This window comes from Rhinatrema bivittatum, chromosome 4 (assembly GCF_901001135.1).
Source record: "Rhinatrema bivittatum chromosome 4, aRhiBiv1.1, whole genome shotgun sequence".
NCBI classification, from domain to species: Eukaryota; Metazoa; Chordata; class Amphibia; order Gymnophiona; family Rhinatrematidae; genus Rhinatrema; species Rhinatrema bivittatum.
In genome coordinates this window covers 236,971,500-236,984,035 of record NC_042618.1, presented here as the reverse complement: position 1 = coordinate 236,984,035, position 12,536 = coordinate 236,971,500, and the positions used below count along the sequence as shown (strand labels likewise).

Here is a 12,536-nt window from a genome sequence, read left to right as displayed (position 1 = left end):
CCACTATTCTAATGATTTGCAAAGCTAATAGCAAAACAGTGAGGAAGATTAGCTCTTTATAAGCATAGCTTACAGACTGTGATGGGATATGCTGTGGCATAATGCAATTTTGGCTTTGATTATATACACTTCTCAATCATAGGGCCTGATTTACTAAATTTTTCTCCCATAATAAAGAATAGGGGAAAAAAGTCATAGTAAGTCTGGTCCTTAGTCAGCTACACTGTAAAAACCCACCAGTATTCTATGCTAAATGTGCAGTCATACTGATGTATCATGTTCATTCCTTCTAGATACTCACTGCCCTTCTAATCTTTTACGATGTCGTCCCCAACAACCCAGAAACACTAACTCTCTTCCACTCAATGGTCCCATCCTTCCTCATACAAAATCTCATGCACTCATGAACCCACCTCCCCCCTTTTCACAGGAAAGCACTTGTTGACCCATTTTCTCCATTTCAGATAGCACTCACTGTAATCCTACATTCATCACGCACCGATCACATGATCCCCTCTTTTAAAACAGACATTTACTAACACCAATTCCCTCTTTTTTAAGACACTCACTGATCTCTGATCGTCATCTTCCTTAGATAGGCCATCGTTGACCACTTTTCTGGCAATAATTACTCACTGCTGTTTTTTCCCTTTCCCTAGGTGACAATCACCCATTGCTATTTTTCCCCTATCCCAAAAAGAGTATTCACTACTTTTTCCATTTCTCAGAAAGGCACTTACTGAACCCTATTCCCAGAAAAATTCACTGATCACTTTTTAGTGGTAACTCAACAGCAGCCACAAGCAGAAGAGGCTCCTGGACCCAAAGATCAAGGAAGAAGAGGAGAAACATTTATTTCAGACTAGAGTCATTTTCTGAATTCAGAGTTAAGAAGCATTTCTTGCAGACTGGGATGGACTTCCACGCCCAAAGCATAGGAATAAAAGCAATGCCAGAATTGGAGGGGGAGATAGAGGAGGAAGAAGAAAAGGAGGAGGAGCAGTGTTAGTGTTTACTAGGGATGTGAATCATTTTTTGACGATTTAAAATATCGTCCGATATATTTTAAATCGTCAAAAATCATTAGAGACGATATACAATAGGAATTCCCCCGATTTATCGTCAAAAATCATAAATCGGGGGAAGGGGGAGGGGAAGGGGGAGGGCGGGAAAACCGGCACACTAAAACAACCCTAAAACCCACCCCGACCCTTTAAAATAAATCCCCCACCCTCCCAAACCCCCCCAAAATGTCTTAAATTACCTGGGGTCCAGTGGGGGGGTCCCGGTGTGATCTTCCACTCTCGGGCCACGGGTGCGTTAATAGAAATGGCGCCGGCGCTACCTTTGCCCTGTCATATGACAGGGCAAAGGTAGCGCCGGCGCCATTTTGGTTCCTGTCCCCCGACGTCACGAGCGCAGGAGATCGCTCCCGGACCCCCGCTGGATCCCCAGGGACTTTTGGCCAGCTTTGGGGGGCCTCCTGACCCCCACAAGACTTGCCAAAAGTCCAGCGGGGGTCCGGAAGCGACCTCCTGCACTTGAATCGTATTGCCGTATTGCAAAATGGCCATACGGCCGGCGCCATTTTGCTAGCCAAGTTTCAAGGCAAATGTAATTCCAATGTCTACATTTCCTGTGATGAAGGTAGCCTTCTGAACTACATATTCCATGGTGCTTACCAGAGTACATATTTTTCTTGACCTTTTCCAAACTTCCAATTGCTTAACTGTGGCTCTTATCACAACAACAACAAAGAGTAGTAAATGAAAGTAACATCTAAAATGAAGCATCCTGTATGGAATCTTATAAGAAAACAAAGTTTATGCTCATCAGAAGTCCATGCCAGTCCTAGTGTTAAGAGCCAACATTGAGATATGCAGTTTCCTGCAGTGTATAAAGCTTGTTCCTGATAAAGCATCTCCAATAATCCAACAATCTTTAATAAATAACTCGAGGGGCCAGCCTTGAGGCTCATGCAAAGGGTGCTAAATTAAATTTCTGGTTCAGGTTCTCTGCTCCCCAGGTCAGCTGGGGCTTGGGATGCTATGGAGGCAGTGTTCAATATCCCTTGGGGAAGTTGGGGGGTAGAATCATAGTCATTGTACAACAGCAACATCCTGCGGCTGGATTTAAGGCCCCCAGCTGCAGGGTTCTGGAAAATGTATGGCCCCTAGCTGAAGACACTTGCTGCAATGAAGACACTAAAGTAAGTTGGAAGGGAACATCTTCAATAATCCAACAATCTGTAAGAAAAGACACCAGGGGCCAACCTGATGGTTCATACAAAGGGACCTAAGGTTTGATTTGTGGCTAGGTTTCTTCTGCTCCCCAGGTTAGCCAGTGGCTTGAGATGCTATGGAGGCAGTGTTCAAAATCCCTAAGGAGGTCTGAGTCATAGTCCTTGTGCAATGGTGACACCAAGTGACTGGATTTACAGCCCACAGTTGCAGGATTCCGTAAAGTGCATGGCCTCCAGCCAAGGAGCATCTCTGCAAGGGCTAGACTAAAGTAAACTGGAAGGAAATACAAAATAGGAGAAAAAAATCCTCAGTTAGTTGCAAATGAAGGTTTATTGAACCAGAACCCAGCTGTAATTCCAACTGAGCTGAAAGCCAAAAGAAGGAAACCCCAGGAGGAAAAACTGCTGGGTAAAAGAGAAGACTCCAGAAGAAGTGATCACAATAATAAGCAACTTATTTTAAAGGAATATAGGCTGCTGCACAGCTAATACAACTCTCCTTGGGTTGGTTTCTCCTCTTTGAATTATCATCATCGTGGCAGAGTGCACAGAATTGCTGAATAACTACAAAATATTGACTTAGCATTGATGATTTAAATCTCCCTTCCTAATTCTGAGATATCACTTGTTCTGTCAATGGAAAAATAATAGAAGAGAGATTTTATTAAACAGGCTTAGCTCAAAATTCTACTCATGATTTGAAGTTAGTTGTTTGTAAACGTCTTGTCATCTGCAAGTATAGTGCAGGGATAGACGACTCCAGTCCTCAAGCGCACAAACAGGTTTGGTTTCAAGAATAAGAAAAATGGACAAATTAACCAGGCCCCTAGGTCAAATACATGTAAATGTGTCTGATGTATATTCACTCTAACTATCCAGAAAAACAGACTTGTTTAAGACTGGTGTTGCAGATCCCTGGCATGGTGTTTACTCTTTCAATGGGTCTCAGCATATACACATATCTGAAATCCACTGCACTACTTTTTGACATTGGTCATGCAAAAGAGTCAGGGCAAAAAATGACACACAGGCTCTTGCAACCAACATAAGCCAGTGAATAGAATGACCAGCTTTCAAATGGTCTTGGGAGGGATGTTTGGGGTATGAGAAAAAGCCCTATTGAAATGCACTGGATTACATGGTTTATTTGCAGGAGCCAGCAAAAAAATATGTAAATGACCATATCTTTTCCCGAAAATGAGGAGCTGCACTGGTCATTTGACAACCCTACAGAAGAAAGGTCTAGGAATCCCACAAAATGATACATAGAAATTCCATTTCTGCTACTAGCTACATATAATAACTCAATTCCTGAGACCTAGTAACAGGTTTAAGAACATAAGACTTGTCATACTGGATGAGACCAAAGGTCCATCCAGCCCAGTATCCTGTTTTCAACAGTGGCCAATCCAAGTCACAAGTGCCTGGCAGGATACCAAAGGATAGATAGCTTCCAAGCTGTTTATCCCAAGAATAAGAGGTGGATCTGCTTAGTGTTTGGGTACTTGCCAGGTACCAGTAGCCTGGATTGGCCGTTGTTGGAAACAGGATGCTGGGCTTGATGGACCCTTGGTCTGACCCAGTATGGCAATTTCTTATGTTCTTATGATTTCTACAACTCCATCTTAATAATAGTTAATGGACTTTTCCTCCAGGAACTTGTCCAAACTTTTTTTTTAAATACAACTACACTAATAGCATTCGCCACATTATCTGGCAATAAATTCCAGAGCTTAATTATGCATTAAAGAAAAAAATATGTTCTTTTAGTTTTAAATGTCTTACCTAGTAACTTCATTGTGTGTCTCCTGGTCTTTGTACTTTTTGAAAGAATAAAAATTGATTAACATTTACTCATTCCATTCCACTCATTATTTCATAGACTCTATCGTATCTCCCCTCACCCGTCTCTTCTTCAGGCTGAAGAGTCCTAATGACTTTATCCTTTCTTCATAGGGGAATTGTTCCAGTTACCAACAAGGGCCCTGAACTTGGTGGTCAGTGAAACAGATAAGTATGAGAAAGAAAGTGTGGGAGCTTGCTGGGCAGACTGGATGGGCTGATTGGTCTTTTTCTGCCATCATTTCTATATATTTCTATGTTCCATTCCATTTATCCCCTTCTGTGTACCTTTTCTAATGCTGCTACATCTTTTTGAGATGTGGTGACCAGAACTGCATACAATACTCAAGATGAGATCACACTATGGAGCGATACAGAGGCATTATGATATTCTCTGTTTTATTCTCCATTCCTTTCCTAATAATCCCTAGGATTCTTTTGCTTTCTTGGCTGCTGCTGCACACTGAGCAGAAGATTTCAACAGATTTTTGATAATACCCCCTAGATCCTTTTCATGAGCAGTGACACCTAATGTGGAACCAACCTTGCATTGAGTATCCATAATTCGGGTTACTCTTCCCTAAGTGCATCACTTTGCACTTGTACACATTAAATTTCATTTGCATGCGCATGCCCAGTCTCCCAGTTTTGCAAGGCCCTCTTGCAATTTCTCACAATCCTCTTGTGATTTAACAACTTTGAATAATTTTGTGTCATTGGCAAATTTGATCATCTCTCTTGTTCCCATTTCCAGTTTGTTTATAAATATATTAAAATGCAGTGGTCCATCCATACCTCAAAACCAATTTTTTTTTAAACAAAGCAAAATTACTTTTTTGATTCTTTGTCAAGAAGAAAAGTTTCAAGGTGTGAAGGTTTACAGAAGATAAATTTATTTCTGGAAAGTGTTACACAACACTTACATGGAAATTAAAAAAAAAATATCGCTCCTAAGGAGAGAACCCTATCTTTTAATAATAGGAATTGTTTCCTTCTCATCTGTGTACTTTTGGCCACATCTGGAAATATCTGGATTTTCTTTCCACAAAACAAAAAGTCTTTATTTTTAAAGTATTTTTGCAAAACAAGATTTTTATCCATTTCACTATTAAAAGTAACTAATAGAGTAGCCCTAGTTGGAATATCATCCATTGATGCTTCCAAAAAGGATGTTAAATTAGAACTACTCCCTTGAATAAATGTCTCTCATTGGATAAAAGTTATATTTTCTAGTTGATTTAATATTTCTTGTTATAATACTCCCCAATTGGGACTTAAGAAAGGTAACAGATAGAAAAGCAATAGTTACTTCTTTATTATATTTTCCTGTTTTAATTTGTTATTCTTTATATTTTCTTATGTTTTTATTGATGTAAAATTGATAAATTAAAATAAAGTATAAATTTAAAAAAAAAATACAGTGGTCCCAGAACAGATCCCTGAGCATGCCAGTATTCACCTTTCTCCATTGGAAAAATGTATAATTTAGCTCTACTCTGTTTTCTATCTTTTAACCAGTTGGCAATCCATAATAGGACACTGACCCTATCCCATGACTTTTTAATTTCCTAAGAAGTCTCTCATGAGTGACTTTGTCAAGTGCTTTCTGGAAGTCCAGATATACTATAATAAGTGGCTTACCTTTATCCACATGTTTATTTATACCCTCAAAAACATGTAGCAGATTTGTGAGGCAAGACTTTCCTTGGCTAAGTCCATGTTGGCTTTGTCCCATTAAACTATGTCTATCTATATGTTCACAACTTTGTTCTTTATGATAGACTCATTAATTTGTAGTTTCTTGGATCATTTCTTGATCCCTTTTTAAAAACTGGCATTACATTGGCAGTCCTTCAGTCCACAATTTAATTTCTCAGTTCTTTCAGCACTCTGGGATGTATACCATCTGGCCAGGTGATTTGCTACTCTAGTTTATTAACTTGCCCTAGTATATCTTCCAGGTTCACTGAAATTTGTTTCAGCTCCTCTGAATCATCATCTTTCAATATCATTTCTGGCATAGGTATATCTCTCAGAGGAGAAATGTGTGGCCAAAAATTGTACTGGACAATAACAGTTCATCAATAGAGAATTATTTTTATTTTACATATGCACACCAGACACTGTGCATGAAACTAAATGCCACAATCAACATTAGTGTAAATGTGACACAGCCGTGTTTCGCATCAGGGCAGCGTCAGGGGGACAGGAAGATTCACAAATCTATAATAATAAAAATTATACAGTTATTGTACAGGTTGGCGACCACAAAAGTACAGTTATGAATTAAACTTCAAATAGGAAGGAGGGAACCAGGACACAGAGAATGAAACATGAAGTGAAACTACAAAGCAGATAGGAGGTGTACGGTCTGAAGATTTGTCAAGTGAGGAGGGTTAAACTTCAACAAGGAGGGGGGAAAGGGGGGAGGAGAAGCCTGTGGGTAATTGCTAAAAAACCTTAGAAATACAACAGTTATTAGGACTCACTTGTGTGCTGTAGAATGGGCAACATGTTTGTAAGTAGCTGAAAACCAGCTGGGAACCTTGTTGGATGGAAAAGCCATGGCTTGGGCTTCACCATTATGGGAACACAATGATCCAGTCCTGAATGACTTGCCTGGCTTTCTGACTCTCTTCAAATCTGTATTTGATGATCCTGCACGCCAGTCTGTAGCTGGTTCAGCACTCCTACACCTCCAACTAGGGACTAAACCACTCCCGGACTATGTAATTGAATTTAAAACCCTGTCTTCTGAACTCCTATGAGATTCGGGTTGTTTAAGAGCTATCTTTTTAGAAAGCCTCAACTCTTGTATAAAAGATGAACTTGCGGCACGGGAGTTGCCTGACACTCTCTTATGGATCTCGCTGGAAGGACTGACCAACGTATCCAAGAGCGATCTACTGAGGTAAAGCCTCCCAAGAAACATCCTTCTGGAGGTAATCGCACTCGCTCCTTGTCTTCAGCTCCGATTCAGACACTACCCAATCCTGAAGAATAGGACGAACCCATGCAATTAGGCCGGAGTCACTTAACCTCCAAGAAGAGGCGCTTTCGCAAAAAGACGGGCCTCTGCATGTATTGAGGAAAGACTGGCCATGCAGTCCAAACTTGTCCCATCTGTCCGGGAAACATGTAGACCTAGGATCCGCTGGAGGACTCTTCCTAGGTCTGACTATACCATCTCCTCCATTGACTCTCCCGGTCTCTATCATCTCTGGGCCGCACGAGTTCACCAAACAAGCACTAGTTGATTCCGGTGCAGGTGGGAATTTTATTCTGAAAAGATTGGTAGAACAGCTACGCATTCCTACTGAACTAGAACCCACACCACTGCATCTCTCATCCATACTCGGCAAGCCATTTCGCTTCCCATACAACCTGTCTGCCTATGAACTGGGTCCCGCCATACTGAGACCATCATGTTCTTGATCCTCGAGAAAACTATCCACCCTTTAGTACTGGGTATCCCATGGTAAGCAAGACTATTCATCCCAGTTCAACTGGTCTTCAATGGAGTTATCTCAATGGGGTCCGACCTGCCATGACAGATGCTTAAAAAAGGTAACACCATTGCCATGCTTGGCCACTTCTACTGCATTCCCTGGTCTACCATTGCAGTATGCATCATTCCAAGATGTATTTTCTAAACAAGCAGCTGATGTCCTTCCACCACACAGATCATTCAACTGTGCAATTAACCTGAAACCGAACACAGAGCCACTCAGAGGAAGAGTTTATCCACTCTCATTATCTGAGACCAAGGCCATGTCAGCCTACATTCAAGAAAATCTACAGAAAGGGTTCATTAGACCATCTAAGTTGTCGGCAAGGGCCATATTCTTTTTTGTCAGCAAGAAGGATGGATCCCTTTGCCCTTGCATTGACTATAGAGGTCTGAACGAAATTAGCATCAAGGATCAATATCCTCTACCACTAATTTCAGAATTGTTTGATCGGCTCCAAGGCGCAAAAATCTTCACAAAGTTAGATTTAAAGGGCACTTACAACCTGGTTCGCATTCGTCAAGGGGATGAGTGGAAAACGGCCTTTAATACTCACAATGGCCACGTTGCGTATTTAGTGATGCCATTTGGCCTGTGCAACATTCCGGCTGTTTTTCAAAATATGATGAACAACATCCTGCGAGACTTGCTATACCAGTGTGTGGTCGTATACTTGGACAACATCCTCATTTTTTCCAGTAATGTCCAGAGCCATCAAGCTGATGTTATCAAAGTCCTGCAGAGGCTGCGAGATCATCGTTTATACGCCAAGCTCGAGAAGTGTGCATTCCATCAAGAGTCTGTTCCATTCCTGTGTTACATTGTGTCCAAAAAAGGCTTTCAAATGGACCCCCAGAAGACCAAAAGCATACAAGACTGGCCTCAGCCTACTGGTATTAAAGCACTCCGCCGTTTCCTAGGCTTCACTAACTATTATCGCACATTTATCAAGAATTACTCGACCTTAACGGCACCACTTACTGCCATAACAAGAAAAGGAGTCAACCCATCACAGTGGTCTTCGGATGCCATCTCTGCCTTTTAAGCTCTTAAAGAGGCATTCCTCAAAACACCCTGCCTATATCATCCTGACCCTCTTCGGCCATTCATCGTGGAAGTCGACGTCTCAGATGTCCGCATAGGGGCCGTGCTCAGACAGCACAGTGATACGCATATGCTTCATCCCTGCTCATTTTTTTCAAGATGCTTTTCACCAGCCAAGAGAAATTATGGCATCGGCGACAAAGAATTGCTCACTATCAAACTTGCATTCGAGGAATGGCATCCCTGGTTAGAAGGTGCTCAACACCAGATAACAGTGTTCACTGATCACAAGAACTTGGAATATTTACGTCATGCCCAGAGACTTAACCATCGCCAAGCTCGATGGTCTTTATTCTTCAACCGATTTGATTTCTTGCTCAAATATCGTCCTGCTGATAAAAACATCCGGGAAGATGCCCTCTCATGCTCCTTCACACCTGAAGATGTCCCTGACGCACTCCGTCATATCATCAACCTGGAGAAAATAGTTCTGGCTGTTTCCCATTCTGTTCCAGCGGGTAAAACAGTGGTTCCTCAAAATCTTTGGAAGAAACTCCTGAACTGGGCTCATGTCTCCCAGTTAGCCGGTCATCCTGGACAGGCCCGTACACTTGCCACCCTTCAACAATTTATTGGTGGCCGTCAATGAAAAAGGACGTACAAGCGTACGTTGAATCCTGTGCTACTTGCACCAGATAAAAGCCTCCTGCCGGTCGCCCTTGGGGTCTCTTACAGCCGTTACCAGTTTCAGATGAACCATGGATGCACATCATGACTGACTTCATTGTAGATTTTCCACCTTCAAGTGGGAACAATATGATATGGGTCACAATGGACCGCTTCTCAAAAATGGCACACTTTGTGGCTTTATGCAGACTACCATCTGCCCCAGAACTCGCCAAACTGTTCATACAACATATATTCCACCTGCATGGAATGCCTAAGAACATCGTCTCTGACAGAGGTGTTCAATTCACCGCCAAGTTCTGGAGGGCACTGTGTCATAAATTTGACATTGCATTAGACCTAACATCAGCGTATCACCCCCAATCAAATGGGCAAACAGAAAGAATGAATCGGACTCTCAAACAGTTCATTCGTGCCTATGTCAACACTAGGCAGAGTGATTGGGCAGAACTTTTACCCTGGGCTGAATTCGCCCTGAGCTCTCATCCTGCTTCTACCACTGGATCCACTCCATTCCAGATTGTTTATGGTTGTCAACCATTACCACCACTTCCTATACCTTTGGCAGGTACATCACTAGCAGCTCAGGCTACAGCTGAGGAGATTCACCAACTCTGGACTCAAACTAAGGACCTTCTATACAAAGCAGGACAATGGGCCAAAAAGCAATTCAATGCTCATCACAGAGCAGCACCTCAGTTTGAGCCAGGAGACAAGGTTTGACTCAGTACCAAGTAACTTCGCCTTAAATTACCTTCACTTAGATTCGCTCCATGCTACATTGGACCCTTCTCTGTCCTTCGCCACCTAGGTCCTCTGACCTACAGCCTAAAGTTACCATCATCCATGAAAATACACAACGCTTCCCACATTTCAGTGCTGAAACCTCTCATCCTCTCTGAATTCTCTCGCAAGACTCCAGATCCACAGTCCCTGGATACTGAAGAGGACATTGCATACAAAGTAGATGACATTTTGGATGTGCGTAAGAGTGGAAAGCCTTGTGAGTACTAAATTTCATGGGAATGATACGGCCCTGAGGAAAACAGCTCGGAACCTGCCATCAACATTCTCCCTCTTTAGCTAAGATTATTGAGAAGGCAGTATTGATACAATTAGATGATTTTATTGAGGAACATGAAGTACTCAATGAAAACCAATTTGGATTTCGCAGAGGACATAATACGGAATTACTGCTGTTATCTTTCATGGACACTTTATTGTGTTGTCTGGACCAGGGAAGGGAGGCTTATCTCGATCCAACTTGATGTGTCAAGTGCTTTTGACACAGACAGTCATTCTGTCATGTTGTCCAGGCTTGAAACCTATGGGATTTCAGGGAAAGGTTTACAATGGTTTGAATCATTTGTTGCATGGAAGGAAATAGCAAATTTGTAATGGGGACTCCTGCTCAAAGTGGTGTGAGATTGGTATGGGGATACCACAAGGATCTGCTTTGTCTTCAACACTTTTTCATCTTTACGTTGCGCCACTGGGTAAACTGCTACTGAGGCTTGGGTTCCCAGGGTAAACTCTTGTGAAAAGGATCACTCTTCAGCCTCAAGCTTCTCCCCTTGAGATGAAAAGCCCCCCTGCAGGGCCTATTCCAAAACCCAGGAGGGGTCCCTGGGCCTATCAGCCTTGGCTGGCAGCTCCTCCCCACCCTTAATCCAAGGTGAGCTGTCCTTGAATGTCAACTCCGAATCTCCTCAGATTCAAAAATATATAACTCTCATGAACCATTCCTCTAGAGGATATACTTATCACCCTTTTAAATGACCCACAACTCTGAATAACTTTATTCAGAACATTTCCATTACAAAATATACCAATTCAGTTATTTATTTTGCCATCTGGTGGCAGTTTACTAGTAATATACATATACACTTTTACCCTTTGTCAAATTTTTTCAGTCACATTTAAGGCTCCCTCATCCAAAGATTCCTCCCATCCTTACTCAAAGATGTGGACCCTATTTGGGGGTCCCTTTATTATCAAAATGTGTGGTACAGAAAATTGTTGATTTTTGTGTTACCTATATAGGGATTTATAAATTCAAGATCTAGTAGGAGCGTATGACGTATCCCCTTTGTTATTACAGTATCAATTATATAAAATCTTCACAAAAGTAACATAGAGCCCGAAATTGAAAGCTGGCTGTTTAAGTAACTTAGCCAGATATTAGGGATGTGCAGCCAGAAAGTATTCGTTGCATTCAGGATGCGTATTCGTCGGGGGTCATTTCCATTGATTTCGGACGATTGGCGCCCCGATACGTCGATACATGAATTCGTTTTCCGGTTCCCATTAAAGTCAATGGGGGAAGGATTTCCAGCCTATTTTTGGCTGCAGAATTGTGGTTTTATTATCAATTTTGCTGAAACTTATGGGGAGCAATCATCAGAACAACAAAAGAGCTCCAAGGTACTTAGACTGTGGCAAAGTGGCACCAAAGTGGCATGAATAGCCTAAGGTAATTTAAAGGGGCAAAGGGGTACTAGAAGTGGCAAGAGTGCTTTAACAGAGGCACAAAGCAGCAGCGAGAGTGTCAAAAAAACACACCACAGCTTCAAAAGAGAGCACCGATAACAGATGCATGAACCCTTGAAGGCAGAACGACAGGCAAAGCGGCAAGACAAGTGGCATCGACATCCTACAGCACAATGAAGGGGGAACATAGCAAGCAGAAAGACTAGCACCAACACACTGAGGAACCATGATAGTGGCAAGAACACCACAAGGAGTTGAGTGAGTCATCTGGTGATTGGCAGCAAGGCAGAGTGGCAGAAAGTTGATAGGGGCAAGACAGGCTGGCAGAGCCGAGGTAGTCATGTCGCTGTGGTTTGATAAGGAAAAGACAAGAAGGCAAGCCAAGACGAGGTTCAGCATGTGGCGGGACTGTCAACTGGTCATACTGTGCACCCGACCCGTCTTGAAACAGGGACCAGGGAGTCTAACACGAGTGCTAGGACCTGAAACATGATGAACTATGCCTGGGTGGGGTAGAGCATCTGCGGGTGCAGATTTTGGTGGTAGTAGCAAATATTCAAACAAGAGCCCTGGGGAGAGTTCCCTTTCCTATGAGCAGGAAAGGGCTCCATAGAATGGGTTCGCCCCTAAACAGCGGTTCAACATGGGTCGGAGGGTAGAAACAGGCAGGCTACACCCGGGGAGAGTTCCCTTTCCTTTGCGCAGGAAAGGGCTCCCTAGAA

At 42.5% G+C, this 12,536-nt stretch overlaps 1 protein-coding gene across 1 annotated transcript in view; it reads right to left on the bottom strand.

Moving 5' to 3' along the window:
• Positions 1–12,536, bottom strand: part of LOC115090602 (sodium- and chloride-dependent GABA transporter 2-like) — a 204,260-nt gene that overhangs the window by 131,180 nt on the left and 60,544 nt on the right. The window lies entirely within an intron of this gene.